The sequence below is a fragment of the Mytilus galloprovincialis genome, chromosome 5 (genome assembly GCF_965363235.1).
Source record: "Mytilus galloprovincialis chromosome 5, xbMytGall1.hap1.1, whole genome shotgun sequence".
Classification (NCBI taxonomy): domain Eukaryota; kingdom Metazoa; phylum Mollusca; class Bivalvia; order Mytilida; family Mytilidae; genus Mytilus; species Mytilus galloprovincialis.
Genome location: NC_134842.1, coordinates 84,634,117 through 84,641,483, shown reverse-complemented (window position 1 = coordinate 84,641,483; position 7,367 = coordinate 84,634,117).

Sequence of the window (7,367 nt, the reverse complement as noted above, 5' to 3'; positions counted from 1 at the left end):
GATACACTATACATATAATACGGAAATTTAATATTCCTGTCCGTCTAAACTTATGATGTTTTTTCTCATTAACCTATAGCTGTACAATGTAACCTATGGGAGTGCAACTCGAGTATAAATCCCAATAACCGAAAATTATACCATAGCTATCCATGGTATAATTTTCACAATTATACCATGGTTTTGTTGTATAAGGAATTCAAAAGAAAAAAATGTCAGGACCTGGACGCGGCCGCCTGAATTTTTTGATAGAAGCAACAAAGTTAGTGTGGGGCCACTAAGCTAAACTGCCCGCTTTGCACCAGCTGAAATAAATGATTGCTTAGGGTGGGAATCGAACCCACATACACCAACTCTGTTGTCCTATATTTTAAATGAACCAAGATTCGCTCCTAGAACTAACAAAAAAAGGTTAAAAAATATGTTGATTTTCGGAAATTAAATGGTTAACTTTCTATAGGCTCAACTGTACAGCTACATTTACATGAATCACATCTAACCGTTTGTTTGGCAAGGCGGTTTAGTTTTTAGGTGATTTTTTGGGGGGATGGGGGGGGGGGGGGGGGGGGAGGAAGCACGCGCCTCCTAAAGAACATTAAATATGGTAAACGGATAATCTATTTAACAATATTTTCAAATGATGGCATGCTTTACCCCACACCCACTTTAAAAGTGTTTGATCCACACCCGGTTTATTAAACACTGCTGACATTTAGACTTTTCATGAGGCTATACTCTATGTTTGACCGTTAAAATTAGACAACGTCTGTTTACTCTAAACAGGAATATATATCTAACATTGTTGGGTTGATGTTTAGACGAGTTATATATATATTAGATATACTGAAGTGATTTCTTTTTTTTTAAATTATATCGTCGCATGTCAATGAATTTAATCGAGAATATTTTGAAATCCCATTTAATTAATGTACGCCAAAGCAAGGGTGGATATGACCTTTATCGGCACTCCGGGATCGGGTGTTTTTAAACCCGGGATTTCGGAATTGACACTTTCGGGGTCCAGGAATTCTTTTTTTTTCGAATTTCGGAACCTCGGGATTTCGTGTTTTTAAGCCTGGCATTTCGGGATTTCGTGTTTTAAAGCTCGGGAATGCGGGATCAGGACTCCCTCATTGACTTCTGGTTTAATGTTAAAAGTGGCATAATTCATACAAACTCTCAGACAGATTCTTGTGAAGTTAATTTCCTCAAAATCATTAATTTAAAAAAAATAAAACATTTAGAACATTTTTAAAACAAATAATAAAATTAAAAAAACCTACCCTTTGCAGTTCAATTGTACGTAAGTTTGGGATTGCAGCGGTCTTCCAAAATATCAGAAATCTGTACTAGAAAGTTCTGGTGTCCTTATCCAGAACATCTTTAACAGTTTTTTCGCTACCACTGTAAAGATGCACCCATCGCGGTCAAAAAATATTTTCAAACTGAATACCCGCTGCTTCTGAAGCCCGCGCTTGTTTTAAAAAGTAGGCGGAGCCTTAAGTGTAAGGTCCGAAAAGGGTTATTTTACAGATTCTTATTTAAATGATTTCGATGTAAACAAACAAAAATATATGAAATACACATTTTTTTTTACAGCGAAAGATACAATAGGTTAAAACAGATATTTCATATTTTTTGGAAAGTTTTGTGGTGTTTCGTAAATTATACCATAGTTTTTGTTGAAACCCCTCGGCAACCTCACTCGACTTCGTCTCGTGAGGTTAATGCCGGGGTTTCAACAAAAGCTATGGTATAATTTACGAAACACCACAAAACTGTCCAAAAGATATGAAATATCTATAACTTAAACCGCAAAAATTAACATTTGTGTTTAATCCATCAGGTAATGAAAACAAACTTCACCAAAATTATGACCAAATAAACAATAAAACTTCATATACATGTATTTCTATATCTTATTGTGTCTTTTTTATATGTAAAAATCGATCGTAAAGTTACTGGGTAATAATTTTTGGAAATGATAGGACTTTTTTTTTTAATCGGAACTCATAATTTTTGTTCCTATGCCAGGAAATACAGCAACTAAACGTCATATGTCAAACGTTGACGTCATTCAAATTGTGACGTCATGCGAGGTATGCGATACGGGTTTTGCCATGCGATACGGGGTATGCGATACGGGTTTAGCCATGCGATACGGGGTATGCGATACAGGGTAGGTGATACAGACTGGAAAAAAGAACCTTTATTAGATATACAAAATTGCTGTATTTTGTACTAAACATATGATAAAGTAATTTTGCATATGTGATAAATAGCCTGCTGTTTAATCCATATCACGCAACTTTGATGCGCACCCTTTATCGCATACCCTTTATCACACCCCTACTTTTTTTTTTTTTTTTTTTTTTTTTTACATAAAGTCAGTTTTGGTTTTTTTTTATGTGACGTCACGAACGTCGAGTTTTCATATTGTATGTGACGTCACGAACGTCAAGTTTTCATATTTTTGGCACTCTAAATGCAACTATGAAAAATACAAAACACACAAATTAATACAATAATAAACAAAATATTTTTAAAACAACAGCACGCAAATTGTAAGGTAACCCAGGTGCTTCGGATAAGTAATTGAGCAGTTCTTTTAATGCCATTGAAACAAGACAAAAGTAGAACTGAAGGTAACTCAGTGCTATGGATCAGAAAACAGTTCATATAATATAATACTCTTCTGTTGAAATATATGATAAAGTGTATAATACATGGCAAAATCCGTATCACATGTCGTATCACCCTCGACCAATATCATCCCTCGGGCCTAAAGGCCCTTGGGCTGATATTGATGTCTCGGGATGATACGACATATGATACGGATTTTGCCATTTATTATTCTCTATGTACTTACGACGGAGATTTAGCCTCAAGCTATAGTACTTATGAGGATGATCATACTTATGTATGTCTTTTATCCAGCGACAAATATTACATACTAGCATATATTAAGGATGATGAAATGATAATGATAAATGCATATCCCTTTTTATACATGCCCAACACCTAGAGCAGCATTTTCATATGCTTAGGTATTAACAAGAGAGCGTAACCACTATAAAAACACACTTGTCTTTCTACGAGTAAACCAGCCAGCCTGCTACCAGTCAATCCCATGTACAAGTATATAATTATGAATATAAGAAGTTTTGTTCAGTCGTGTAACACCTTCACTGGTGATCCTGTCCATGGAACTGTGGCATAGTTGTCACTTTTTTTATATATATACCCGCAAAGCGAAACAAAAAGGGAAACTAAAAAATTCCGCAAAATCAATCAATATACGTAATACTTTAAAATCTACTTCTATTTGGACAAGTTAGAGTACAAAAAAAAGTCACGTAAAGACTGAAAAATGTAACAACTATGTAAATTGGCATTTTCATTCATTTTTAATCAGAGATACTTGGGGACAGGATATTTTTTAGCCAATTATTATGTACTATAAATTGATAGTTTACTATCCACAGTGGTCAATGTTTATATGCGGATTATTAGTTATCAGTTGCGAATCAAGTACACCTTCCAAATTACAATCTATATAACGATTGATGTACATATGTATTTACATACATTATTTTCAATTACAATATTCTTTTTTTTTAATGTTCGTTGACTTTCATTTGAAAGAAAAGTGTATGTCAACTATTAGAATTTAAAAAAGTACAAGATCTGTATTATTTTTTTTTTAAATATACACTTCCCGTTGACGTATGTTTTCCCTATCGAAAAAAAAAATCGGAGATGGTAAATTAAGGAGACTAACTGCAGAAGAAGCGAGTGTTTGAAATGATGCTTAATAAAGTATGATGCCATCCCAATTATCAACTTTAACAGAGACGCATTCTGATTAACACTTTGAGTTCACTTTTTCTGAAATTGCTAAAAAAAATCGATCTTATAATAAAAACCCACGGAAGTTAAATATTATAAAACATTAAAAAACGAAAAGAAGAAGAGACATTAATCTGATAACGACAAACAAAAGCAATAAAAAATATCAAATAATGAAAGGTTCATTAAATTTTGCAAAAGTATAACGGAAAAACAAAGTCATGGTCAAAACCATGAAAGACAACTCAAATGAATCGTATGATAGGTAAAGATGCGTATATATACGTGGTCTTATGACAGTGAAGTTTAGGCGGGAAACTCAATAATCACGTGATACATAAAAATCATGATTTCTTTCGTTTTTCATCATCTTAGAAATATTTGATGTTGATAAAATTTATTACGAATGGGTATCATAGTTTAGAAATACTTAATTAAAACCTGAATAACGCATTTAACATAATAAATTGGTTAGCAATAACCGGTCCCGTTACGTGCGTACGTCGAGTTAGGTACGTATGTCATTTTATTGGAAATCTCTAATAAACACTGATCAAGGTAGGTCTAAATTCCGACTAGGATCGCGGTTTTCAGAGTGATTTGAGTTTTCGAGTGTGACCACTTTTTTCGAGTGAACATGATAAAAAAATGTAAACAAACAGTCTTCTTTTCTAACAAGACGTTATTTTTTGTTTAAAAGTTAAATTAAGCTAACAATGTTTTATTCAAAAATACAGAATAAACCATTTTGATACACATTCCAATTTAAATGTCGAAGAAAATGCATACACGGAAACTATATTTCCTTTGATTTACAGACACTTTACACAGATTCTTGTAATTGCATTGAAAAATACATTTTTATACTAAATTAATATCTATATGTTAGGGTTTTTCGAGAGCAGTCCGGGTTATTCGAGTGCGTATGTGTTAAATGAGCTTAAATTGTTATGTGTCAGTGTATTAACGTTTAGAAACAGTTAAAAAGGTTCAAATTAAGTACTTTTCAAGGCAGGAAATCAATGCAATCAGTTTGATCATGGTTTACTAACTCTTACATTTTATATACAAGTATCGTTCATTTGTATATTATGTATTGTTGGTTCTTACAGCATAACAGTTACAATTAAAAACCAATTGTTCAGAGAACAATTGAAGGTCTTTCCACCAGTAAATATCTATTTTGATATTAAAATATTAAAAATCAGTCTAAAATGTCAGTTCCTATGGCTTTATGATGTATAGATATGAATTTTAACCAAAGGTCATAATCTAAAACGCCAAATTTACCTATGACCTTGACCTCAATTTCAAGGTCACAAACTGAGGGTCTCAAATCAAAAGACCCTAGGTCTCTAATATGTATGGTTAATAAGTAATATCACTTTACGCATAATTTTAGATGTGGTAGGGGCTAAAACTCCCATTTATTGTCTACGCACCCTTTCAACCAAAATTATTATGTTACGACATGTCGCAACTAACAATTTAGTAAAAATAATTTGTCGATATCTGATAAGGTTAATGAAAATGAGTGAAAATAAGCCAAAATCAAAATTTAGAATATGACCTTGACCTTTGACCTTGACCTAATTTTCATTTTTTTGGACCAAGGACCTTAAATCAAAAGACCCTAGGTCTCTATTACCTATGGTTTACCAGTTAGAAATGCATATTACTAATATCAAATGCAAAAGGGGGAATAACTCTCATAAGGAGTGTTCATATCGCTTCGGTTAAAATAGGACAAATCATGCGAAGGATATAACGAGCAATTTTATAAAATAAATTTGTCGCATTTTTCTACGGTTACGGAGGAGATGCACTCTGATGATAAACAGTGAAAGGGGAGATAACTCTTACAAAGAAAATGGTTCGCCTTAGCAGGGTGAAATTTAAAAGCGCATAAACTATACGATACCATATGAGAAATATCTAAGCGACATATTGCGAAACAAACATTTATCGCAAGAACAAAATTTGGCGGAAGAAAAAAAAAAAAAAAAAAAAAATAATAATAATTAAAAACCAATTGTTCAGAGAACAATTGAAGGTCTTTCCATATCAAAGAAATTTTGATAAGAAGATAGTTGTTCATACTGATACGATAAATAATGGTTTAATCATATTTTTAAGTGATATAAAGGAGATAATATGCTACTTCCGGTGAAATGAATGTCACTTCCGGTCTAATATGATAGCTTCTTTCACACTGATTCCAAAAATATATAGTTTCTATATACTTTTGTATTTAGAATGGGAGATACATGGTCACTTCCGGTTTGTTGGAAGTCATTTTTAGTCTTCAGTAATCAGTTTATGTATCTATATGACAAAATATATGGATTCTGAGTACTTTTATACGAAAAAATTGCAAAAAAGGTTACTTCCGGTTTTCTCAAGGTCACTTCCGGTAGTCATTTTTCAAGGTCATTTGTCATCCAACCTTTTGCACAAGGTCAAATGCCATTAAAATGCACTTAGTTGAAGTTATAATCAAATAACCTCATATCAAGACATTTCAGGGGCACTAACTCCTATTAGATGCTATTTAATTGTATCAGACCAAATGTAACATATCTTCATAACTATATAGCAATCATTTTGCACTTGTTCTTTAATATGTACCTTTTCAAGGGTTGGAGAAAATGCAAAAACATGGAAAATTCCGAATTTAGAACTTGACCTTGACCTTTGACCTTGACCCCATTTTCTAATAAAGGGCCTACGGATCTCAAATAAATACATTCCAGGGTTATACGGTTGACGGTTTATTAGTTAATAACACATATTGAGAAAATAATTTTGTAAAGGTAGATAACTCCTATAAAATTTCATCGAATCGCTTCGCTCCAAATAAGCCAAATTTTCCTTAGGATGTAACGAACAATTTGTAAAAAGAATTTTGTCGCTATCTTTTTTTGTTACAAAGGAGATGCACTCTGATGATAAACAGTGAATAGGGAGATAACTCTTACAAAGAAAAGTGTTCGGCTTAGCAGGGTTAAATGTAAAAGCGCATAAACTGTACGATACCATATGAGAAATATCTAAGCGACATATTGCGAAACAAACATTTGTCGCAATATCAAAATTAGGCGGAAGAAAAAAAAAAAAAAAAAAAAATAATAATAATAATAATAAATATAAAGCAATTGTTTTGAAAACAATTGTTAGGCAGTCTTTCCCCTCTGATGAATGGATAATTGATTTTTTTTTATTGATTGATTTGGAAAAGGGGGGGGGGTATTTGTTTATTTGTTTGTTTGTTTGCTTTGGTATGGGGTCTATATTATTATGTTACCGGAGAAGTGTCATGTTTAGTTTGGAAAGTTTTTCTTTTATTTTAGATACAGCGCGCGCGCAAGATTGAGGAGACATCACGTGACGCGGGTTTATATTAAGAAAAACTTAGTCTTTTTATTTCTTTTTAGGTCGGGACCTTGAACAGACAACAAGTCTAGAGATGGAATGTACACAATGTAATTTCTTTTGTCATTGTAGGAAATTGACATTTT